This window comes from Elephas maximus, chromosome 6 (genome assembly GCF_024166365.1).
Source record: "Elephas maximus indicus isolate mEleMax1 chromosome 6, mEleMax1 primary haplotype, whole genome shotgun sequence".
In the NCBI taxonomy this organism is placed as follows: Eukaryota; Metazoa; Chordata; class Mammalia; order Proboscidea; family Elephantidae; genus Elephas; species Elephas maximus.
The window spans coordinates 70,959,717-70,986,947 of record NC_064824.1 but is presented as its reverse complement, the minus strand read 5'-3'; the positions used below and the strand labels follow the sequence as shown (position 1 = coordinate 70,986,947).

The 27,231-nt window shown below is 40.7% G+C and overlaps 1 protein-coding gene across 13 annotated transcripts in view; it reads right to left on the bottom strand.

The window, feature by feature from the left end:
- The window catches only part of RAPGEF4 (Rap guanine nucleotide exchange factor 4), a 348,490-nt gene that overhangs the window by 202,417 nt on the left and 118,842 nt on the right, over positions 1–27,231 (bottom strand). The window lies entirely within an intron of this gene.

Genomic DNA, 27,231 nt, shown 5'->3' with positions numbered 1-27,231 from the left:
TATGGCCCTAAGACACCTTTCTGAACTGGAACTGAAGCCATTCCCAGGGAACACCTTTCAGCCAAACTATAGACAAGCACATAAAATAAGCAATGACACTCATGAGGAGCATGCTCCTTAGAACAATCAATTATACAAAATCTAAAGGGCAATATTTGCCTAAAAGCAAAGATGAGAAGGCAGAAAAGTATAGAAAATCAGACAAAAGGGAATGAGGAACCTAGGAGGGAAATGGGAAGAGTGCTGACACACTGTAGGGAATGAAATCAACGTCAGGGATCACTTCATGTATAAACTATCAAATAGGAAACTAATTTGTTCTGTAAACTTTCACCTAATGCATAATAAAAAATTAAAAAATAAAGAATAATCAGTCTTGATTAGATCTAATATTAAATTAAATTCACAGACACACACATATTTACTAAGAACCAGTTACATGTGGGCACTGGAAAGAGCACTTTAATTCAATCCCCATTACAGTTTCAGAGATTTTAAAAAAACCAAACACGTTGCTGTCCAGTCAACTTCAACTCAACCCTATAAGACAGAGTAGAACTGCCCTCTAGGGTTTCCAAGAAGTGGCTGGTGTCTTTGACCCTTTGGTTAGCAGACAAGCTCTTAACCACTGTGCCACCAGGGCTCCAGTTTTAGAGATAGGTATTATTAAGTCCTAAGGAACCCTGGTGGCACAGTGGGTAAGTGCTTGGCTGCTAATGGAAAGGTTGGCAGTTCAAATCCACCAGACACTCCTTGGGAGAAAGATGTGGCAGTCTGCTTCCATATAGATTTACAGCCTTGGTAACCCCATTGGCCAGTTCTACCCTGTCGTCTAGGGTTGCTATGAGTTGTAATCAACTTGATGACAATGGTTATTATTATTAATTCCACTTTGCAAATAAGAAGACTCAAGCTGAGAGAACTTAACTTGCATCAGTTCACATGGCTGGAAGGTGCCAGAGCTAAAATATGAAACTGCCCTGTTCATCTTCTGTCCTTTGCTCTATTAGAGCAGGAAGGTTTCTCATGGCTGTACCCACCTTTTCCTTTAGTCAAACCAAGAACTCTGAATAAGCAGTAATATTTAAAATATTGCTAGCATTATTTAATAAGCTCTCATTTTAAGATCTCTCTGGGAGCTCTAACAGGAAAGAAAGATTCCAAAAGTTAAAACACAATTACTTGAATGAAATGCCATGTTTTAGCCATCAAAATGAAAGGACAATGTTTTAGATGGTAAAGTCACCCACCCTATTGAACCAACAACCACGATTTATGGTAAAGATAGTGCAAATTATTTGAATGACAAGACATGCATAAAGCCAGTGATTCTTACGCTTGGAGTTGGAGGATATGTTAGCATCATCTGGGGAAGTTTTTTCAAATCTACCCTCCCCTATCAAGAGGCAGTTGTTCGGACAGAACAAGGGGAAACTCATTGGTTTAAAGTCAGGAAAGATGTGTGTCAGGGTTGTATCCTTTCACCATACCTATTCAATCTGTATGCTGAGCAAATAATACGAGAAGCTGTAGTATATGAAGAACGGGGCATCAAGATTGGAGGAAGACTCATTAACAACCTACATTATGCAGACGACACAACCTTGCTTGCTGAAAGTGAAGAGGAGTTGAAGCACTTACTAATAAAGATCAGAGACCACAACCTTCAGTATGGATTGCACCTCAACATAAAGAAAATAAAAATCCTCACAACTGGACCAATAAGCAACAACATGACAAATGGAGAAGAGATGGAAGTTATCAAGGATTTCATTTTGCTTGGATCCACAATCAACACCCACAGAAGCAGCAGTCAAGAAATCAAATGACTCACTGCATTGGGCAAATCTGCTGCAAAAAAAAAAAAAAATTTTTTTTTTTTTTTTAGGCCTCTTTAAAGTGTTAAAAAGCAAAGATGTCACTTGAAGACAAAGGTGCGCCTGACTCAAGCCATGGTATTTTCGATCGCATCATATGCATGTGAAAGCTGGACAATGAATATGGAAGATCGAAGAATTGATGCCTTTGAATCGTGGTGCTGAAGAAGAATATTGAATATACCATGAACTGCCAAAAGAACAAACAAATCTGTCTTGGAAGAAGTACAACCAGAATGCTCTTTAGAAGCAAGGATGGCGAGACTGTGTCTTACATACTTTGGACATGTTGACAGGAGGGATCTGTCCCTGGAGAGGGACATCATGCTTGGCAAAGTACAGGGTCATCGGAAAAGAGGAAGACCCTCAATGAGGTGGATTGACACAGTTGCTACAACAATGAGCTCAAGCACAGCAACAATTGTGGGGAACAGTGTTTTGTTCTGTTGTACATAGGGTCACTATGAGTCGGAACCAACTCGATGGCACCTATCAACAACAACAACAACAACATCCTCCTCTGTGATCCCCCTACAGCAGTGCTTCTCAACAAGAAGGCCTGAAAACATGTCAGGCTGACACAACTTGGGGGACGGTTGTTATTGTCACAACTGGGGAGGGCAGTATGCTATTGGCATCTAATGAGTAAAGGCCAGCGATACTGCTAAACATCTACAATGCACAGGACAGCCCTCACAACAAAGAATTGTTGGCTTCAAATATCAATAGCGCTGAGTTTGTGAAGCCTTGTCCTTCAGAACTTGGCTCTTCAGAGCAAATGGTGGGGTATGGGTATGGGAGGAGGTGGACAGGGAGACAGAGAGGGTAGATTGATCATGCATAATTTGAAAGGAAGTTGCCAGTTGGTTCAAATGTTGCATCATCCCCTCCCCCCCCCATTTTGAAAACTTCAGAATTAAAGTCTTAAAGCCATGCCCTCAATAGAAAGAAGGCCAAATTGTACTCTGATCAGCACAGAGCCACCCACTATGCAGAACAGGTGACCAGGGCAGTGGTTCACAGCCCTGGCTGCACTCTGCAACTCCCTGGGCAGCCTTTAACAATCCTAATGCCTAGGTGCCCCCATCCTGAGATTCTGATTAAGGTGAGGCCTGAGTGTCAGGATTTTTAAAAGTTGCCCAAGTAATTTCAATGCACGGCCAAGCTAAGAAGCTCTGAACCAGGATGATAAATGCTCAACGTTTTTCTTCTCTGGAAGTCCTATGAGAAATTGATTCCCAGTTTTAGGAACTGGGGGGAAAAAGGCAGATATTAGAAAAGAAAATGTTTAAATATATAACAGTATGTGTCTGTGTATGTCCATGGCCTCTTCTGTTAACATGTTCGGGGGGCGGGGGGGTAAAGCCATAAATTTAAAATTAAGTGATATAACATGAGTCAGTGCAACAATCTGTCTTGAAGCAGGAAAATGTACCACAACCTGGGTGGCGTAAAACAACAGAAATTTATCGTTCCACAGTTCTGGAGGCTAGAAATCCAAAATCAAGGTGGTAGCAGGGCTATGCTCTCTCTGAAGACCCCAGGGGGAGACCCTTCCTTGTCTCTTCCCGGCATCTGGTGGCTCCTGGCAATGGTTGGCATTCCCACATGCATCACTCTAACCTCTGCCTCCGCCTTCACATGGCCACCTTCTCTCTGTGTCTGTGTCTTTTCTTATAAGGACACCACTCATATTGGGTTACAATCCAGTGGTGTAACTAGAGGAGGATGGAGGGTGTGGACTGTACCCCCTGACACTGTCAGAGGGGGTGACATCAAAATGATCCCAGGGTCCACGGGCAGAGCAGCGGCAGGCAGGCCGGTGCCACTGGGGGAGGGGCCACCAAGCCGGTGGCATCACTAGGGTTGGTGTCACCCATCACCCAGTGCAGTAATTCATCACTCCCTCCCCCCAACACCCACCAGTGACTAGTTGATGTTACACAGTGTGGTAACTCCTCACCACCCACCCTATCATATAGCCTGCCAGTCAGGGTGCAGTGGCTAAGCCACGGCAACCACCGTTGGGTGGAAAGAAGGGTCTCCGCCTTGGTCAATGGGAGAGGGGAGGAGTTGTGGGGAGCCGTGGGCGGTGGGGCCCAGAAGGGCTGGGAACAAAGCATGGTACTCCGCCCTGGGCAGGGGAGAAGGTGGGGCAGGGCCAGGCTGCTCCACCCACCAAGGGCAGGGTTCACCAGCCAGCCCTCCCCACTGGGGGGTGACACCATGAGTTACTGCAGTGGGTGACATCAACCCTAATGAAGCCACTATTAGGACCCACTCTACTCCAGTATGACTTCATGCTAACTTAACTGGTAACACCTTCAAAGGCTCTATTTCCAAACAAGGTCATGGTCACAGGTACCAGGGGTTAGGGTACAACATATCTTTTTGAGGAATACAACTCAATCCATAACAGACCAGATGTTCTGAGTAGGCACTTCCGAATTTGTGGTTCTAGAATATATCTACATAACAACAGTTATGACAATGATGATAACATCTGCTAGCAGGTTACAATTTGTAAAGCACTTTCACATGTTATCTTATTTGAGCTGTGCCTTAACTCTACACTATTGATAGAACATATATTTTTCTCCTCTCCACTCATGAGGAAGCTGAGTATCAGAGATGAAGTGACTTGCACAACACTAAATGACTGAAGTAATAAGTAGCAATGCCAAGATATAAACACCTTGAGATTCTAAATTCCATCTGCTTCTCTCATAGCACACGGCCTCCTCTTCTATGAGATACTGCCTCTCCAAGGGGCTATAGTGCATTTGGAACTTTTTTTTGTGGTTGAAATTAAGCCTCTTCATCTTTCAGATAGGAGTCCCTGAGTGGCTCAAATAATTAAGTGTGGCTAATAATTAAGTGCTTGACTACTAACCAAAAGGTTGGCAGTTCAAACCCACCCAGAGGCACCTTGGAAGAATGCCCTGGTGATCTGCTTCTGAAAGGTCACAGCCAAGGAAACCCTATGGAACATAGCTCTACTCTGCAACACATTAGGTCACCATGGGTCGGAATCAACTCAATGGCAACTAGTTTGGTTTGGTCTTTCAGATAACATGAATTTTCGTCCCGGGTTATCTCTAAAATTCCTGTACTGCATTAAACAGCAGAGTTAATGAGCCCTGATTGGGGCCCATTTATAACTGTATAATGAAGGCAAAACTGGGTCCATACTCAATGCATTCATGGGATCAGCAAGCCCCAGAGGACCCAGTGCCGCAATGAGGAGTTCACGTCAGGTGGGTACCCAGAGAGATTTAAAGATATCAGGAAGTGAACTTAAGAGAGAAAAGGTGTCAGATAAAACAAATTCCAAATCAAGAAAAACAACGTTACCTAAATAATTGCCAAGCATTTCATACCGTGTACACCAGGGCAGATGGTTAAACCAGAAATAAATAATTCAATTTGAGAAATTTAATATAAATTTAGAAGAAAAATACTGGATCTACTTAATTATAAACAGTTCCCTATTAAAACCCATTAACATACATATACGCATTTTAATATTTTCACATCTGTATGTACAAAAGAGCTTATTGGCAAACACTATTAGGAAAAGGGATTTCTCCCCTCTTCTCAGCTCACTGAAACACCACAGAGTGGCGTTTTTTACTACCAATTCCCCACCTTACTCCACAATTCATCCATTTGGAAAACTTCAGACAGTAGCTTAACAACAGTTTTATGAAACGTTTTAAATGAAGTTACTTCATTTAAAGGCTGCTGATGAATTTGTCTAAGGCACGTGTACTATTCTCTCTCAGTTCTGATCCACAGAAGTACAATTAAAAACTGCAAACATGTGTTGCAGTAATACTAATGATATAATAAAATTTCAGCCTTTTGTAATTATTGTCTTCATTTAGGAGCCCTGGTTGTCTAGTGGTGAGGAACTCGGCTCCTAACGAAAAGGTCAGCAGTTCGAATCCACCAGCCGCTCTTTGGAAACCCTAGAGGACAATTCTACTCTGTCTTATACAGTTGCTTTGAGTCAGAATTAGTTTCAGTTTTTTGTTTGTTTTCATTTATCTTCATTTAAGCTCTACTGACAATTGAAAGCTGGTCTTATTTTCCTTGTTAGAGAAAAAGAAACCGAGCTCGCGCTGCAATTAAGTAGCAGATCCACCCCTTGAACTCGGTGTTCTTTCCACTAGCACCTGCCCCTTCCTTCTGTCTATAGGAGTGCTAGAAGTTCTAGTTCAGTCTGGAGTATTCTACTGAACTCAAGTTAAAACGGTAGAATAGAAAATCGAGGAAGACTTTTTCACATATGGTAAAACTTCATCTATCTGAAACTTGGTTATATAAAAACCTCAAATTTACAGAATAGTGATGTCAAGCAAGGAATAATCCAAAAATACCATTGCTGTCAAGTCGACTCCGACTCATAGCGACCCTGTAGGACAGAGTAGAACTGCCCCATAGGGTTCCCAAAGAGTGGCTGGTGGATTTGAACTGCCGACCTTTCAGTTAGCAGCTGAAAGCTTAACCACTGCGCAGCCGGGGCTAGGTTTTGAAAACTCAGCCAATATGGAAATTGCAAAAACCATTTACTTTATTGATTAGAGAGCTCATTAAGAGACTCACCTAGTTACTCTTATTTATGCAAATTATAACACACTGGGTTGTCTGGTTCCCAAGGGCACAGCAAATAGAAAAGAAAATTATGCCGGTGAGAGAAGGGACTTAAAGCAGGCCATTGACAGTAGTAAGCATTGATGTTGACCATTAGGTAGGGTAAGACATAAGAACTCAAAAAGTGGAGCAGATGGAAAAAGAATCCTTTTGGATACAACCCTATAAGCCTCCCTAAGATCGGACAGTATTCTGTAATCATGCGTAGGGCAATAATTATTACTTACGATAGTGTTTCTGAGTTAAAAGTTAAGATGCTCATTATAGTGTTTGAGAAAATAGAATCCACCTTAAAAGATTTATTTCCTAATTAGTTAAATAAGAAACATCTTGGTATTTAAAGGAGTATTCAGAAAACTTGACCAACTAGAATGACTCATGTCTTGAAGATTCTGGATAATAACAATTGCTAAGACAGAACAATGAGTGAAGTCATCTATGTGCCAGGCCCTGCTCTTAATGCTTTATGTGAATTGTCTCACTGAATCCTAACAACCAGGCCACAAAGTAGATAATTTTGGTATCTCCTTTACAGATTAGGTAGCTGAGGCACAGGAAATGAAGGAGCTAATAAGTGGTGGTGCCAGGATTTGAACATGGGCTTTTAACTTCAAAGCCTGAACACTGAACCAAATGACCATACAGCTAAGTTTTTACCTATTGTGTTTTGGGGCCTTTCTCTTTTTTACAATCACAGGAAACCTTCAGTTTTCAAAAGTTCGTTTGTAGATCAGTTGTTTGAAATTCAGATTTTATCTCACTCATTCGACAGTCATTTCAAAGCCTGTAGTGTAGCAGGCACTCTATCGGTGGCGCTGGGATCCAATGATGAACAAAACACAACTCCTGCCCTGAAGTAGCCAACAGAATAAGAAGGGAAACTGACATATAAACAATTAATTACTGTACGATGTGTGCTTATAGAAGGTAACCAAGTACCAAGGCAGAAGCAATGCTATACCTGGTGGTTCGCGGCCTAGAAAAGGTTTTTTATAGAGCACAATCTCTAATGAAACTAACAATAGCCCTAAACCCCGAGCATCCCTAAGCTTCCCTGAGAGCTGAGCTCTAAAGCCACCAAAGGTCTGGGGGCAGCAGGGAAGGGCTGCAGACAGTAGCGACTGAGTAACATTTTACGTTTAACCATTTTTAATGATAGACTCTCTGGTCCCAGCCTGCAAGTGGAGATGAGATCCCCCCTCCCCCTCCAATCTGCAGGTAAGTGATGCCTCTGTGTATAATGCCTCATCTGCAGGTTGTGCTGGTACGTTTCCCGAAAAGCGTATGAAAAAAAAAAACCACCTCTCACATTCTTCATGACATAAATAGACCAAACACTACCAAAATAAAAAAGAAAAAACTTAAATTACACCCACCTTTGGTTTCCTGAACAGTCTCTTTGGGAACAATTCAAAAGTGCTTTTCCCAGAAAACTTAGTTGAGTTTTTCCTATTTTTATATATGTTCAGTTGCTTACACAAATAATATATTACTGATCTCACTGTAAAAAAGTCAAATGGTCAGTATTATACAGAGTACAAAATTAAAAACTCTACTTCATTTCCTTACTCCAACCCCGTCCCCTCAAACTGTTAACAGCTTAGTATGTATTCTTCCAGAACTCTATCTATGCAGATACCTACACATCTAAGTACATACAGTCATGTGTCACCTAACGTTCACGATACGTTCTGTAAAATAGGACGTTACACAATTTGGATGTTGTGTGAACGTGTGTGAACGTGTGTGAACATGCCTAAATCACAATACCATTCACTGATTTTCCACCTTCGTGTTATTTAATAGAAGCCCTAGTGGTGCAGTGGTGAAGAGCTCAGCTGCTAACCAAAAGGCAGTTCGAATCCACCAGCCACTCCTTGGAAAATCTATGGGGCAGTTCTACTCTATCCTACAGGGTCGCTATGAGTCAGAATCGCTTGACCCCAACAGGTTTGGTTTTGGTTGGTTATTTAATAATCTCTTGTTTCATTTCCAAATCAATACTTCTCCTTTGCTTTTTGCTGCTGCTATCACTAGCACTGGTTTGCTGTGTTTGAGAGCCGTGATGCACTTCACAGTAGTATTTTCAAAAGAAATTAAACAGAAAGATATGGCTATAATACTCAAGAGATGTGTGGTACACGAGACTGGATACTACTGCCTAGGAGCTGAAGCATAAACTGTTGGGCTGTAAACTTTTTATTTGTAAGTAGGGCAAGTTCACATTAAAACAACGAAAGAAAGTACAATACGGTACACACATAAGCCAGTAACTTAGGTATTTATTAAATCCTGGTGGTGTAGTGGTTAAGTGCTACAGCTGCTAACCAAGAGGTCAGCAGTTCGAATCCGTCAGGCACTCCTTGGAAACTCTATGGGGCAGTTCTACTCTGTCCTACAAGACGCTATGAGTTGGAATCGACTCAACAGCAGTGGGTTATCGAGACATAAGTATTATAGGTTATATATTACTGTATCATTATATGCCTGGCAGCAAAATTGCTTTGTATACAAGAGACTTGAGATACACATGTTGCACATGGGAAGCTGTTGCGTTCGCTACGTCCAGTTACGTCTGCTTTGTCCCATTCTCCAGTCAGGATTTATGAACTCTATTATAACTTTATGGGACCATGGATGTATATGCAGTCGGACGTTGCCTGAATGGACGTTACGCGGTACATGACTGTATACAGATCTACGGCTTCGGGTTTGTTTCTGTATTAAGTAAATGGAATCATATCAGTATGTATTGTCCTGCAACTTGATGTTTTTGAATTAATAATATGGCTTAGAGAGGTCTCCCTAGCAGCATACGCAGATCTCCTTCAGTTTTTTAAACAGCCCCATAGCATTTCATGAATGGATGAATGATAATTTAACTAGTCCTGTACCGGTGAATACTTAGGGCATACTGCAAAGAAGATCCCTATACATATATCTTTATGAATATATAATATACAAGTAGTTTTGTAGAATAGGTATCCAGACCTGGAACTGTTTGGCCCAAATGGCATGCATATTTTTACAGATACTGTAAAGTTGGCTGCAAAATGGGATTAATCTTTGTAACTCCACCAACAGAATACCTCTTTCCCTGTAGTCTCCTTAATACTAGATATTATCAACTATCTCCATTTTTGCCAATCTAATGAGTCAAAAAGCATATATAATTGTTTTAATTTATGCTTTTCTTACTACTAGTGATATTCACATATTTACTGGCCGTTTATATTTCTTTTGTGGATTGTCCGTACATATTGTTTGCCCATTTTTCTAGCTAGTGGCCTTTCCTTACTGATATATAAGATATTTGATTTGTTTACATTAAAGGAGAATATAATCTGTAAGACTTCTCATCCAGGCGTTATTTCTAAATCAATCTAGCTTCTTTATCTGCCATCATGCTTCAAGGATATTGTCCCAGTGGTTCTCAGTGAAATCTGCTATCCCTTTTCTCCCCGACAACTGGTAACGAACTTGGACGTCCACCATAGGAATAATCACACTGCAACCTGGAAAGCTGCCACACGCCCTGGCTATAATTCTAGTGCTTCCGAGAAACGAACACACTGGAATTAGGTCTCCCACTGACAGACACAGAATCCTTCTGGATGCACAGCACTTGGGCATTAGAATATCTGGAGGTAAAGGGAAAAGGCGAGGACATACATGGGGATGAATAGGAAAAAGAAGGAAGAAAATGATTCAGGGAGGAAACCTTGTTGATAGGAAGGAAGTTGGGAGGGAAGGACCCAGACAAAAATGATGGTGGAAAAATAACGGTATCACTTCCCCCACCTCTAGCTCTATGTAACCGCCTCTTTAACTGCGTGCTTTGTTTTTCACACAAGGGGGGTGCAGAATTAATTCATTTGAAGTACAGATTCTAATGCAAAGAGCACCAACCTCAGCAATTCATTCTAACAGATTCAAAGCCTGACTCCCACAGCAAATTAGTAGTGCTGGGCTGAGTCATGGAGAGGTCACAAAGTTTCTTAGAGTCTATTTGCCTATAATCTTAGCAATAATCTTGGAGCAAAAGAACAAAAAATAACATGGATCTATTCCTATTGCAGACGTTTAGTATTTAGTATGTCTGCAGTTACTCAGCACCATCTTTTCAATAGTTAGGAGATTCACTGCTCTCCCAGGCCATGTATATAACAGAAGGTTCCTCATATCTAAAGCTCTCCAGAGGCTTAAAAGCAGCAGTGAAGAAAGTGGTTCAGACCCGTGCTTAGCTAGGTGTTTCCCACAGAAGGTGCAGGCACCGTGGGAAGAAAAGAGAAGCCTTCTGTCTTAGAGGTCAGTTCAGGGTTTGTGAGGGGCTGGGCTCTGGTTGGTCTCGTACCAAAAACCAAACTCATTGCTGTCAAGTCAATGTTGACTGATAGCAACCTTATGATACACAGTAGAACTGCCCCCATAGGGTTTCCAAGGCTGTAATCTGTACAGGAGCAAACTGCTACTTCTTTCTTCCACAGAGCAGCTGGTGAGTTCGAACCACCAACCTTTCCATTAGCAGTTGAGTGCTTAACCACTGCGCCACCAGGGGTCCTTAGGGTGAGAAAAGAACCCTAGAAAAGCAAGGCTTGACTGGAGCAAGAGGACTCTCATTGCCCAGGTCTTAGATGGGACTTGAAACTCCTCTTTAAACTCAATGGCAAGAACAACAAGGACATCTTCATCTAAATCGTTGCATTTGTACATATCTTTAGTTTGTGCTAAATGATTACATGTTATTGTTGGATGAGAGAGAGAAGGTAACAGCTGAAGGACCACAGCGGAAAGACTTGGTTAGAGCTGCTGTGATGTTTTCTGTAAAACACAGGTCTCAAGACTATGTCAAAGCTTTAACAAATACATGACAGTTGAGATGACTTGGCTTTCAAAGCATTCTATACAAATCTTCTTAATACCATTTTTAATCCTAAATGCATACATATGTGTATACACAGTGGCACCCCTCTAAGCCAAAGTTTCAGTAGGAAACGTGAGATCATTTCAAGACAAGATGAAAACCGGATCAGCCTTCAGAAGCATTCGTTGGAATCCCCCGATGCATCAGCCATCTCTCTTTTGCCTGGCTATATTGAGGGTGCAATCATAGACACGTTGTATTCACTGTGAAAAAATGATTGGACTTTGTATTGAATGATTTACACTCTGTCCTCTAAAGTAGCATCTTCAATTAAAGAGCCCGATTGCTTGGCCTGAGCTGGTGGTGTATTATAACAATCAATTGCATTTGACTAATGCACCTCAGTAACCGGCATTCAGTAAATACATTCCAGTCAGTCTGACCCATTCATAGGCAAAGAGAGGTGCTAACGTTCAGCCTGAAGTGAAATGGGGTTTGCGACACCACTGCTGCTTCTGAAGTTGGAAGGAAAAGCAAGCATTTGCTTATTAGCTTTTCATCCTCCGAGGCAAGATTTCAAAAACACAACATCTCATATATGATGAAGGGAGGGTATGTTTGGTGAAACAAGAGCTTATGGGCCGGTACGGGGCAGTATGAGTGTAACAAACCCTGCCATGCACATTAACGGTATATATACAACCAAGGCTTGGCAACTAGCTGGCTAACTGATTGGGTTGATAAATTTCTTATCCTAAAACCTGTAAATTATAAAAACAAGCGTAACAACACTGCTAAAATGATTTTCCAGAAGTCAGTTGTATATTTAAAAGATGAATAATAGCACTGACATATAAGCCTATGAAGCTTTGTTAGTAGGTGCTAAAGCTACCAGTAAAAAGAACCATTAATAATGAACAAATGCACTGGATAGAAATAATAAGGCTGAAACAATATAATAATCTACACACTAAAGAGAAATCTTCGACTCCAGTAGAGAATGAAACAAATTTGGAAACTGAAGCACAGTTTAGAAACTGAATATAAGTATTTCAGTTACCCCATTTTCTCAGCAATTGGGTTTGTTTTTAGATATAGAAGTGCTACTAACTTTTAATAGCACTTCCAAATCAGGTGTGTTATCACAGGAAGAATGCTGGACCCAGCGTCAGAAGACTTGAACCCAGGGTCTCTGCTCCTTTCCTGGTGTGTGACTTGGAGCAAGTTGGTTAACTTCTCTGACCCTGAGTTTCTTTATCCATAAAACTACAAATAAAATAATAACCAATTACTACCCAGAACTATTGAGAGGATTAAACGACCATGAAAAAGTAAATAGGAAAGTGTAAGGAATAGAGTAGGTTCTCAATAAATATTTGTTAAATCTGAGGGATTTACCCTAGTTTTAGTATCTATTTGCCTTGATGGTCATTCTCTTATTTCAATAATGTTGTCCTCTCAGAATATTGTTGCAACTCCCCTTTAGTATTGCCTTCCTGACAAATAAAACTGTCAACATTTAAAATATCCCTTTTAGTGAGGTCCAGGAAATGGTGACCTTATTTCCATTTTACAAATGAAAGCCCAGGCAAAGAAGGGTTAAGTGATTTACTCAAGGATATAAAATAGGTCAAAGGCTGAGATAAATCACCCAGATATTGTGTGTTGCCTGCCAGTTCACTCCGCCTAACTCTGGTCTCCGTACAGCTTTTCTCTGAGTCCTTGAAAGGAAATCTCTTGTGATTGCCACGGTTTTCTTGAGCCAGCTCTCTCCTCAGCAGACACTACACCAGTATCTATGAAATCACTCTACCGAGAGGCTTTATACCTCACAAATCAGTGAAAAGGCAAGTGAATTCAGAAGTTTTCCTTTAGAGGTACATTCTGAGTCCATTTTGAATTTTACCTCAGTTTTTAAGAAAGTCTCACGCCTCTAGTTTCAGACCTGATACAGTCTAGTTTTCTAGTGAGGAAGCCCTATAGGGAGAAAATTTTGTCTCCTTTTTTCCCCTAGAAAATATATATGACTATCTCTGAATTAAAAGCAGTCGGCTAGTGGAGAAACCACATTTAAGAAAATCATCTGAACCTTGGGGCAGATAAAATTTATCTTCTGGGGCTTATTTTTAATTCTAATAAAAATAAATATACAAGTTTCACACCAAAGTTTAGAATTGAGTTAAAAGTGCTATGTAACTCTTTTCAAAACAGTTCAAAATTTTGTTCCAAACCCAAATATTCCCAAACTGCTGATTCTACTCACATATCCATAGTCTAGATTCCGTTAACTGGCTCTACATAGGATTTTTGACAAACTTAAATTTCAACTTCTAGGTAAGATTACAATAAAGTAACTTAAAGAATAAGAAACAACCATAAAGGCAAATCACCTCACCCAGCTATATCCAGGTGTGTGTCAGCAGATTGCTGGTGATATTCACGGTCATTCTAAAACATTCCACAACAACCAACATGAGCCACCACCGCTTATAATTAATTATATGGACTTCAGAACTTTGTCACTGAAGCCATAGCCCCATCTTGGGGTTTGTCTACAAGGTTGTGGCCTCCCAGAAAGGGAAATAGGAAGACAAATCCTGATATAAACCAATACAAACCACAGCTGCTTAAGAAGGATAAAAAGCTTAAAGATTGAACTTGCATTTTTCTCTCTCCCAGGGAGCATGAAAGTCTCTGCAAGTTTAATTGGGCCCTCATTCCAAAGAAGACATGATGGACAGCTTCTCAACTTCTCAAAACTGGGAACTCGACAGGGAAATAGACACACACACACACACACACACACACACACCACATACATATATGTCTGGCACAGAGAATTGGTTTGGCCTTTGTTTCTGGTTTCTGAAAACAATTCTTGGGATAGTGTATGTAATTAAGGTGCGCTTTGTTTTCGAAAATAGCCAAGCAACACTTAAACATGTGTAAACAAGTAGGGGGCTAAGCAGACCCTATCCTGGAAACAGGCTTCAACAAGAGAGGAGGCATGATGTAGTCATACATGTTCATTGAGCCCTGGTGGAGTAGTAGTTAAGAGCTAGAGCTGCTAACCAAAAGGTCAGCAGTTCAAATCTACCAGATGCTCCCTAGAAGCCCTGTGGAGCAGCTCTACTTGTTCTATAGGGTAACTATGAGTTAGAATTGACTCAACAGCAATGAGTTTGGTTTTTAGTTTTTGGATCAATCATAACTATGCATTAAGGCCCCAGTCATGCATATTCATTGAGGTCCCAAGGACTAAGGGACCTAGACTGTGGAGCTTCCTCTTTTGGGCTTCCTGGAGTGGTGAGAACATCCATGAATGGGAAAATATGGCACATCCCTGGGGACAACAGGAGTCTCACGCCACAACCTCTCCCAGACCTTGCCTAATGAGTCCCTTTGCTTGTATATAATGAATAGGTAACTGTAGCACAGGTAATCTCTGGGAGTTTTGTGAGTCATTCTAGCATTTGTCGATTTGGAAGGGGTAGGAAGGACAAAGTCTTAACTTGTGGAAACCCAACTCTAGTGGTTAGAGTCAGAGAGATAAAGTGCCATGTGAGTGGCTGGTGTCAGGATGATGAAGTGGGAAAGTGGGGATATGAGTTATCTTCACATTTTGGAAATTAGCCTTAAGTCAGCTTTATTAATTCATATACATACACACACGTGTATGTAATACAGTATACTGTACTGAGTCATAATGTAAAATGTTTTCTTACCATGGGTGACAATAAAAAAGGTTTGAAAAGCACTACAATAGGGACACCCCAAGCCCCCTAATTTTTGATAAGCTGCAGCAAAAACTGCAGCAACTGTGGTGACAGCAGCAGAGGGAAGAGGTCATGAAGGAGGCAGGAGGAGGCTCCGGAATGAGGAGGTGACTTGACAGTGATGCACCATACCCAGAAGACCAGTTTTGCTAGGACTGCTCCCAGTTTGCACTGAAGACTCCCCAGAGTGAGAAGTTCTCCAACTATTAAGCACCTATGATTTCCAAGGCATTATCTCCATGAATTGTGTCAATAATAGTATCTGCAGCTCATACGAAGACATTTTAGTTTTTTTTTCCATTTTGCATTGTCTGAGCTTAAACCTCCAGACTTCATTTTAGGGATCAGATACAATCACTGCCCTCCAGGTTTCTACGTCAGACAGAGTAGATAAACAAGTAACAGAAATTATTACTTTATTAACTATGTTAATAACATAAATGTAATAATTTTACACTGAACATACAGAATTGTCATTTTTATATGTGAAAAGTGGTAGAATATCAGCAATTTCATATGGTTCAACTTAATAAAGATCACCAAAATGTAATGACAGGACTGGATGGCTCAGAGATTGAGCCGACAAGCTGAAGACTGAGTTAAGTTGTATTGAATACACCCTTTAGTCCCATACTCTGTACACAGAAACATGGAGAAAGGCATCTAAATATCAAAAACTAATTCCTTATCTGTGATATTCAATGCACAAAATCTAGCGTTAAATCTATTCAAGATGTAGGACTTCCTTTGCTTCCCACTTTTGCTGAAAATACACAGGTACAAAATTACCCACAGGGAAAGCATCTTAATAAAAATATTTCCAACATTTTCACCTAAGAAGTTTGCAATTCTTTTAGAAATGGTACATATTATTAAAAAAAAAATACCGGTTGCTAGCAACACAAATACAACACATAGGAATTTATCAGGATCTCAGGGCTTTATTTTTATGATAAATTTCCTATTTGAACAGACCTTGATTGTTCATGAAGAACTTCCCAGTGTTATCTTATTTAGGCCCCGTAATCATCCCATGAAGTAAGGATTCGTTGTGACATTTTCAGATAAGGAAATGAGTCATTCTAGAGTCACTTAGAGGGGGAGGGGGCCCAGTTTTGTTCTTTAAGCTTTGGCTTCTGATTAAGATTCTGGTTGGCTTCAGATTTTGGACCACAAACACTTATTAAGCACCTACGAGATGCCAAGCCCTTCACTGGTGCTTTTCCATGTTACTTTTCATTTGGCAAACACTTTCACAGGAAGTCAAGCCTTTCTAACCTATGCAATACCTTAAAAATAACTTAGGAGTCATGATATTCAGTTGGGTCAAAACTGGATACCTCTCCTTTTAAAAAAAAGTTTTCTGAAGAGCCATTCCTCCTCTCATAGGCTACTCTACTTTAAGCTCTTGCAAATGTTGTTACATGTTAAAGAATGAGTGACAGCGATGAAACCTAGATTGTGTCATTAAAACGTCCTTGTGGAGAGCATCAGGTTGAGGAAGCATTTCTGAGATTTTATAAACAAGGACCCAAAACCTCCTACACACGCTACATGACTCAAAGAAAAACTGACTTTTCTACAAAAGCTAAAGACAATATGAAGTGATGATATTGAATTCTTGTGTCAATAAATGTGCCTTTCAAAAAGGCGTCATTGCGGGGAGAAGGAGTCTGCTGTCTCATTAGAGGGAGAGCAACTAGGAGTATATGGCAAGGTGTATATAAATTTTTGTATGAGAGACTGACTTGATTTTTAAACTTTCACTTAAGCACAAGAAAAATTTTTTAAAATTAAAAAAATAATAGACGTGGACAAAAAGAGGCGTCACTGGGTACACACTTTTACCATTATCGTAAAGCCGTCTTGCTCAATGCTCTAATGCTTGTGTCTAGAATACTGCCTAGCATGCAGTAGGAGCCAATGAATGAATGGAAGTAAGCAAGTGCATAACTGAAAGGGATGCTAGATAACTGAAACCAGCCGCTCCCAGACTGAGGAAAATCTCTGAGGACAACCACTACCATAACCACTCCTCATATTCATTCAAGAAATTAGTTGGCTGATGCTATGAACTGGGGAATGCTGTATTTGGTATGCCTCAAAAATGGCAAAATAAAATGAAAGATCCTAGCTTTGTGCTATGAATTCTGGTTGATCAGGGGCAGGGTAATGTACCCTCTGTCTTATTCAAGCTTATGACCAGCTCTCAAATGAGGTATGGATTTGGCAAAATGGTTAGCCAACCACCTGCCATCCAATTTCTGAACAAACATTAGAAACTCTATGGAGGCTCAGAGTTCAGTCCCAAGGGCAGAAAGATGTATGTGAATTATTGCAGCATTGTTCGAGTCTCTGGAAGAACTGCTGTCCTTAACAGAGGCCTAGGAAGAGCTGATATCATAGGACTCACTTTGCAACCTTGTGAAATTTTGCTGGAAACACTAAGTGGTGGAGATGAGTTGTAGCTCAACATGTCACTCCACTGCAGAGAGAGCTGAGCCTGCTGATGGATTTGTCTTGACACCTGTATTTTGGGAAGGCCACATCAACAGACCTTACCTTCTGAAGTGCTCCAACGGTGACTTAACAGACACGTATTTTTCCAGCAATGTACTTTAGAATTGAGGGTGTTTGTTTGTTTGTCTGCTTTAAGATTTCAGAGTTCTCTCTATGTTCTCCTTTTTTTATTGTTATAAAAATATATATAACACAAAAGAAAATGTTCTCCATTTTACTTTTGTGAGTAGTGTCTGGAGTCTTAAAAGCCTGTGAGCGGCCAAGATACTCCACTGGCCTCACCCCTTCAGGAGCAAGGGATAATGAAGAAAACTAAAGTACAAGGGAAAGATTAGTCCAAAGGACTAATGGACTACAACTACCATGGCCTCCACCACACTGAGTCTAGTACAACTAGATGGTGCCTGGCTACCACCACTGACTGCTCTGACAGGGATCACAATAGAGGGTCCCAAACAGAGCTGGAGAAAAATATATAACAAAATTCTAACTCATAAAAAAAAGGTCAGACTTATTGGTCTGACAGAGACTGGAGAAACACCGAGAATATGGCCCCCAGACACCCTTTTAGTTCAGTAATGAAGTCACTTCTGAGGTTTACCCTTCAGCCAAAGATTAGACAGGCCCATAAAACAAAATGAGACTAAAGGGTCACACCAGCCCAGGGGCAAGGACTAGAAGGCAGGAGTGGACAGGAAAGCTGGCAATAGGGAACCCAAGGTTGAGAAGGGAGAGTGTTGGCATGTCATGGGATTGTTAACCAATGTCATAAAACAATATATATATAGTAACTGTTTAATGAGAAGCTAGTTTGTTCTGTAAATCTTCATCTAAAGTACAATAAAATAAGTAAATATACATAACACAGCATCTGCCAATTCAACATTTTTCAGGTGTACAATTCAGTGATATCAATTACATTAATCACGTTGTACAACCATCACCCATAACTGTTGTCAAATTTCCATCGCCATAAACAGAAACTCACATTTCCTAAACAATGACTTCACCTTTCCCCCTCCCTTGTGCCCTTGGTAACCACTAATAAACTTTGGTCTCTATATAGTTGCCTATTCTTATTATTTCATGTAAGTGAGGTCATGCGATATATGTCCTTTTGTGATTGACTTATTTCATTCAGCATAACATTTTCAAGGTTCACCTATGTTGTAGCAGGTGCATCAGGACTTCATTTCTCTTTATGGCTAAGCAGTATTCCACTGTATGTATATGTTCTACTTTTGTAAGAGAAAAAACTGCAGACCCTTAGCTTAGTTTAGATGAAATGGAATTCTGTCCTCTGATTTAAGAGGAATGTTGGATTGAAATAGCTGCCTACATTGTTTAGCTCTCTCTGCAAGAGGAACACCTTTAAAAAGGGTATGAGTACAATTAACAGAAGAGAATTATACACACCCCTTTCCCCTCCTCTTCACGCTAGTGGCTCCTTTCCCCCACATTTTCTCTTATTAAAAGTTAGAATGAAAAAGTAGAGATCATTCCAAAAGGATGTTATTACAGACTCAGCTCTGATTCCATAAAATGAAATACAGGACCCATACTGTCCAGAAGCACTGGGATGTCAAAACAAATTTAAGTTCTCTGTGGATTGCAAATGAACCCTGAAACAAAGGTCTTTCTTTCAGTTAAGCACTGTCATTAAGGATATGAGTTGTGTGAATAATATTGATCAAGAAAACATTTAATTCATGCTTTTATTATTTCAGAGATTGATTACTGGGATGCCTGGTTTGTTAGGTGGTCTGTTCATGTGAGTCCAATTTGTTCACAATGCAGCCACACGCCTGGATGATAAGAGCCCAACAACTGAAGCACGTCACACCTTCTCCACTTTCTGTCATTGATTAACAGTTAAAATTTGGATTAATTTAGGTATGACATGATTTGAATTTATGAAACAGATTCTACTTTCTCATTCTCTTGAAAATTCAAATATAATATTCTTGAACAAAAATGGTTTTAAAGAAGTTAAATAAGTAATGTTAAAAATTTATTTTTCGGATTCAAATCATCAGACTTCTCCCATGTCACATCATACCTTTCCAAAGGGTAGGCAGGGCTCAAAGGTTCAAAATAATTTCTTAAATGTTACCGTCTTTACCTTTATAGATTGGCCTGGATGGACATTAAACAAAACAAAACAAAAAGACATCAGTTGCCTTCAAACTGATTCTGACTCATGGAGACCCTACATATGTCAGAGTAGAACTGTGCTCCATAGGGCTTTCAAGGCTCTAACCTTTTGCAGCGCAGCGGTTAAGAGCTCAGGGGCTAACCAGAGGGTGGGCAGTTTGAATCCACCAGCCGCTTCTTGGAAACCCTATGGGGTAGTTACTCTGTCTTATAGGGTCACTGTGAGTCAGAATTGACTTGATGGCAAATGTTTGGTTTATGTTTGGTAATCTTTCAGGAAAAGATCACCAGGCCTTTCTTCCAAGGCTCATCTGGGTGACCTTGAACTGCCAACCTTTCAGTTAGTAGCTGAGCACCTAACTGCCATCCAGGAACATTAATCTGTTCCTATCTGATCATGATGAAATTGAACAAGGCCAATAATTTAGTTCTCTCTTTCACTACAGTTTATTATAAAGACCCAACAAGTAGTTATACCCTCATTCCTAAGCCCCTTTTACTCATGAAGTTCTGAAAAAGTAGATGACATTTTCCAAACATTTCCAGTTATAAAATGATACAAGGACATTTCAGAGGGTAAGGATCTGTTGGAATAAGCAAAGGGGTATTTCCACTGTGGACACTCTTCAAGCAACAGAGGAGGTTTCTTGTACCTTCATGTTGACAGCCATGATTCTCCTAGCCTGGAAGACTCCTCTGACCACAAGAAAATCAACTTGTTTCCCTTTAGCTTTACGGTGTAGCTAAAAAACAAAGAATCTCCTGGCCCTTGTGACACCCTTAACTCCCACGTTGCCTAGGGGCTCATTCAATTACCCCAGGGACACAAAAAGACCTAAATAAAACAATGAAGCCAACTGAGTTTCTAAATGGATTTTTTTTTTAATCTAAAGTGAAAAAGTCAAACCATTTTTTATTTTTAAATAACCACTTTTGAGACAGAAAAGACTCTTTGGAGTTCCAAAAATTTGGCTTCATTAGAAGGACAAATAAAGGTTACAACTATGAACAATAGAGTAAGGAAAACTACAAGAGGACTTCAGATTTAGTGTTTCAACCCCAAAGGAGTTCAATACAGCTGACTGGGGTAGAGAGGTTTTCTGGAAGAGAAAATCAATTCAGCAAATTGAGAGAGGAGAACTGAGAAAAGATCAATTCAGAGAAAGAGCCTCACACCCTGTTTGCCCCATCCTGGGATCAAGATCCCAGCTGAGTTTAGGGGGGACCTCTGAGCAGAGATGTCTTGCTTCCCAAGGTGAAGTCTAGGGAAACCCAAACATGGGAAAACCCAAAAAACCTACTGCCCTCAAGTCGATTGGATTCTAACCCACATCGACTCTATACGACAGAGTAGAATTGTCCACACAGGGTTTCCAAGGCCATAAATCTTTACAGAAGCAGCTGGTGGGTTTAAACTGCAACCTTTCTGTTAGCAGCCAAGCACTTAATCACTATGCCACCTAGCATTTAAATATTAACAGGAATGGACGGAACTATTCCCTATTCAGAGTCAAAAAAAAAAAAAAAAAAAAGTATCACATCTTAATAGCTTGTAGAGACAGAAGTCCCTGGGTGGTACAAAAGGTTTAATATGCTTGCTTGCTAACTGAAAGGTCAAAGGCTCAAGCCCACCCTGAGATGCCTTTGGAAGAAAGGTCTGAAAAATCAGCCATTGAAAACCCCATGGTGAACAGTTCTACTCTGTCACCATTAGTCGAAATCCACTTGAAGGCAACTGATTAGAGAAAGATAATCTCACAGAGACCAAGAAATAAAACAGGATTGTGCAAAGAAACCACAGGTAAGTGATGTTTCCAGAAGAGAGTAATCAACAATGTCAAATGCTGTAGAAAGATGAAGGACTGAGAATCTCCTTCACATTTACAAGTAGACAATGGCTGGCTTTAGCTAGAGGAACTTCCATGGGTAGAATTTACATCATAGTGGGTGGAGGAGTGGCTGTCAAGGAAAGAAATAGCAACAACAAATGTGGACAATTCCTTTAAGAAGTTTGGCTTTGTTGTTAGGCCCCTTCAAGTCAGTTCTGAGTCATAGCAACCCTATGTACAAACACTGCATGGTCCCGTACCATCCTCGCAATTGTTGCTGTTTGGGCCTGTTGTTGCAGCCACTGTGTCTCTTCATCTCCTTGAGGGTCTTCCTCTTTTTTTTTTTTTTTTTTTGCTGACCGTCTACTTTACTAAGCATGATGACCTTCTCCAGGGACTGTTCCAAAGATAAAATATTAATAAGCCAGTATTCTTGGCTTATAAAAGGGAAGAAAAAGCTAGGAGAGTAGATGGAAGTGTATGTGGGGAAGGTGAAGGTTTTTCATTTGTTTTATTTTTTAAGACTGGAGTGGCTGGAGCCCGTGTATGTGCTGAAGAGACGAATCCAGGAGAGATGAAAAGGTGGAAGACACAGGAAAGAGAGGAGATTGTGCTTAAAAAGCAAGAGCCCCAAGAAAATGTGAGTGAGTGTGATCCAAACACATACGCAGGAGCCAGAGGAGAAAACCTTCTATTTTAACCTGAAGGAAGGAGGAATGAACAAGTACAAACGGGGAAAAAAAAATTAAGCGCATTAAATTGCATATATTTGCAATGCCACAACTCATCGAGAAAAAGGACAGCCTGCGTACTCAACCGTCTATGACTCACTTGTACTGATTGCGGGAGGGGGCGGGAGGAAAATGGCAGCCACCAAGGTAAGCTAGCTTGCTCTATCTATAAAGGAAGGAGAGAAGGGAGACAGGGGTAGAAGATGAGAATTCCAGTGTGGACAGGGTAGGAGGCAGAGGAGAGGACAGAGGAAGAAAATAAATAGATAGCTGCCACAAGAAGCTAGACGTTGGGAGGAAAACGAGTAAAGACGATTTTTAGGAAATCTGGCTACATGTTCTGACTTTGAAGGAACCCTGGTGGTGCAGTAGTTAAGTGCTCGGCTGCTAACTGAGAGATTGGAGGTTTGAACTCACCAGCTGCTCTGCAGAAGAAAGATGTGGCAGTCTACTTCTGTAAATATTACAACCTTGGAAACCTTATAGGGCAGTCCTACTCTATCCAATAGGGTCGCTACGAGTCGGAATCGACTTGACTGCAGTGGGTTTGGGTTTGGTTTTGGCTTCTGACTTTAGCTCCCCCTTTAGTCTTCGATGACTCCTCAAGAAACTCTCAGTAAAAACCTCCATTGCTTTCCAAGGCTTCCCGGAGTTAGATCTGATTTTTCTCTGTTGAACTGGCCTCAAGGCAACCTAGTTTTATTTCGGTTATGCAGATGGCTTACAATTTGGTGGCCGGAAGTGGAAATCTTGTACAGTAAGAGATGAGGCTGTCTACTGAGTGAGGGAGGAGGCAGTTTAGTCAAAGGTTTGAGGAAAGTAGAAAAGGCTTGAGACAGGTGCTGGGGGAGAATGGTAGAGATGTATTTTAACAGTTGCCATCAAGTCATTTCCCACTTGTGGCATCATTTCCCACGTATGTCAGAGTAGGACTGCGCTCCATAGGGTTTTTAGTGGCTGATTTTCCCAAAGTTGATCCCCAGGCCTTTCTTCTGAGGTGCCTGTGGGTAGATTCAAACCCCCACTCTTGCAGTTAACAGCCGAGAGTATTAACAGTTTGCACTCCCAGGGACTCCAGGAATGTATAAGGAAAGCATGTAAGAACCCTTGAGTTATATTGATGGTCCAATTGAGATTGCAGGTCATCAATTTACCACGGCATCAATCTGGGCAGTGGTATGATTTTCTCCAGCAGCGCTTAGCAACCTAGCTGGAACCAGAAGAAAGCACACAACTGGAATAATTAAAAAGTAGTATTTGGACTGAAGATGCCAAGGGCAAGCACAGATCTGTTTTGTTTATTTCTAAGGATCCAATACTGCAATGCCCAACACATAGGAATCACTCAATAAATCCATATTGAATGGATTGATGGAAGAACTGAAACTATCAGCAAGAGGGTCGTTGAAGTGATAGGCCATGCTATCCAAACTGAATAGGAAAGGAAGTAAAGACAGGAGGAGTCTAAAAGGGAGAATGTCTCTGCTCGTTTGTCAGTTTGTTATATTGTGGTGGTTTTTTTTTGCATATTGCTATGATGCTGGCAGCTATGCCACTGATATTTCAAATACCAGCAGGGTTATCTATAGTGGACAGGTTTCAGTGGAGCTTCCAGACTAAGACTAGGAAGAAAGGCCTGGCAATCTACTTCAGAAAACTAGCCACTGAAAATCCTAAGGATCACAACAAATATTGTTTGATATAGTGCTGGAAGATGAGCCCTCCAGGTTGGAAGGCACTTGAAATACACAGTGGACACAACAATGGACTTGAGCATACCAATGATCATGAAGATGGTGCAGGACTGAGCAATGCTTCACTGTTGTACATGGGGTCACCGTGAGTCGGGGCCAACTTGACAGCAACTAACAACAAGAAAAACAAAGACGTCAAAGCTTCCTAGGAGATTCCTCAGATCTACCCAATCATACAGAGCCCTAGTGGTGCAGAGGATAAGTGCTTGGCTGCTAACTGAAGGGTTGGGGGTTTGAACCCACCAGCCGCTCTGTGAGAGAAAGATGTGGCGGTCTGCTTCCGTAAAGATTTATGGCCGTGGAAACCCTATGGGGCAGTTATAGTCTGTCCTATAGGGTCACTGAGTCGGAATCGACTGGACAGCAATAGGTAACAGGTTACCCAGTCACACAAGCAGCATCACGAACTGAAGAAACAACTTCCCTGAGTTTTAAGCACCCCCTGGTGGCTGACCCGGGAAGTTTTTAGGTTAGTCTTTATTCCTTACCCTTCAAGAGAAAGATGCGCATTCTTAGGTATTCCTCTTTTCAATGTTCAAGCCTCAGGCAACTGCTTTCTCACCCATTCTTTAAGCCTGCTCTTCCTCCTCTCTAACTTTTGCTACAGCTACATCAGGTATCTCCTTCTCTTTCTTCTTTTTCCCTCCTCATTCTGTTTCTTTTCTGAATTTGTGAAAACAATTCTAGTCATGGTAGATATTATCAAAGGTAGAATTCATGATCTGCCTGAAATAAGAGCAAGGGAATCTCTACATTTCACAACTAAAGGAGTCAAAGTCGCTTAAAGTCAGTGAAAGTGCACATGAATTTAAAAACAGCCACAGCCCACATCATCTTGTAATTAACCTACATTTCCCCAAGCATGAGCATTCAAATATTTTTTTATTCTTATGGTTACTGTTTATATTTTAATTATGAACTTAGGACTTATTTTTGCTATTAATTTTTTTTTTTTTATTGAAGAGGTATGCTATTTCTACTGTAGGTTGGATAGACTTTTGAAAAGTATCCCAAAGATGTCTACACCATTGTTCTTAAGACTTGCAAATGAACTTTTGGACCACAATGTATTTATCAGTTGGGGGTTTGGAATAATTCTGATTCCTGCTCGAATTTCCTTAAAAATCACAATAAGTTATTTAGGGAATAAAAGTTGCCAAACTTTCTGACAGATCATAATGAATGGTTAAGTTGTGAAAGGTCAACCAGCCATCCTTTGGCTCCCATTTCCTCTTTAAAACCAAGCTATTTTGAGAATTTCCATTCCTCGTGCTTTTTTTCTTCCCAAACCTGACACTATTTGTATCCCCTCGGTGGCATTTTTTTTTTTTTACTCAGGAAAACTTAAATAAGTTCCAAGATTGCAGAAGAGCCTTATTATTTGGTGACTGTAGGTCTTGTCTGGGAAAAACTCCAAACATAGATTTGCCATTTTAAGCAATTCCTTTGAATTCTCACTCTATTGTCAGCAATAGTGCTATATTATTGGTTTATTATTGACTTTTTTCCTTTCTTTTTTATGTAAATGAACTAGAGCACTCCAATTTTCTCTTCTCTCTTATGTTTTCTTAGTCTATAAGTCCCTGAAAGGATGGTATTGCTTTAGCTTTTTGGGTTTTGGACGTAAACACCCACAGAGAGATATTTATGTGTGTGTGTATACACACACATATATAATGTAGTTGGTGAGAGTATGTATCTAGAACATGCTAGGTACATAATAAGTGCTAAATAAATACTTGCTCAAACCCAGACCAAGAAATAGAAGATGAATCCTTGTTGTTGTCTCATCTCGGACTTGCTGCTAATTGCATTGTTTAGTCATAGGATGCTTCTTAATATAAAATGGTCTCTCTGACATTTCCTCCTAATCTAGTCCCAAAGAATATCAGAACAATACACAGTTGGGAAAAAAGCTGTTGAGATTACTGGGCTGCCTTCCAACCCATAGACCTGTTTATTTTTTCCTAACTACAAGATAATTATTGCTGGATATTATTACAGGATTTTTCCATACGTCCTTTAGTTAGGACGGTAATGACCCAATGCTGCCTTTTAACGTACTCTGATCTTCTGCCAGCTTACTTCACTCTACAACTTTGCCTTTGGTTTCTATTTTTATGATCACTCAAGCTTCCTACTGCCTAATCAATACCTCATTTGGCCATTGCTGCTGTTGACTACACACCTCAACAAAAACTCCTTGGGAATGGCCCTTTTTGCTTGCAGCAGGCTCATTTTAAGCAAGTTCTTGCTATGTTCATCATTTTGGCAAATAAAGACAAGTTCAAGGAAATTAGAGGCCAAACTTGACAGAGGACTGGGTGCAGCTGCTGGCCCAGCTGTGCAACGATTCTCAACTGGTCCATTACCTCCCAAACTCAACTATTCAGCACAGCCTCCCCTAGTCCAGCACCCCTGTTGGTCTAACATATTTGGCAACAGCCATTATTTCAGAAATAAATGCTCATGTGTATTTATAGCAAATCGCATGCCTGCTCTATCAACAATTAAAGAGATTAGGATTCAGCAGACATAGTCCTCCAATTAGGACAAGATGGAAGACACAGCATAGAGAATGCAGCAGTCCGGTCGACGCTTATTCTTTCCTAATGGGACAGCCATCCTGCATTATCATCAGTCAAGCACTCACTCCCTCTAGAGCCACTTTGCTCCCTGTATAACATGCACTTCCTGTGTCTGTCCCATGGAATTTCAGTCAGGGGATTCTGTCTGCAATGAACACGTCACGTTTTCCCCTCCCGCACTCCCAAACCACAGCCTAAGTTCAACGGATGGTTTTAAGGCATGTTTTCAAATACCATGTGGACAGTGCTACATGGCCACTTTCTTCCTTCAGTTACCTTGGAGTATGTCGTATGCTCACACTTATGCAGTCTCTCCTCTGAACAAAAGCCCGATTTCAATGTCTGGGCCATAAATTCCATCTTGCCTGGCTCTTGCCTATGCATTATTTAAGCAACCTTCTCAGTAAGCCAGCAGGAGAATCTCCCTCAGAGTAACAATCTGCAGGCGCTCTACGCGCTGTTCTAACGGGAAATGTAGGAAA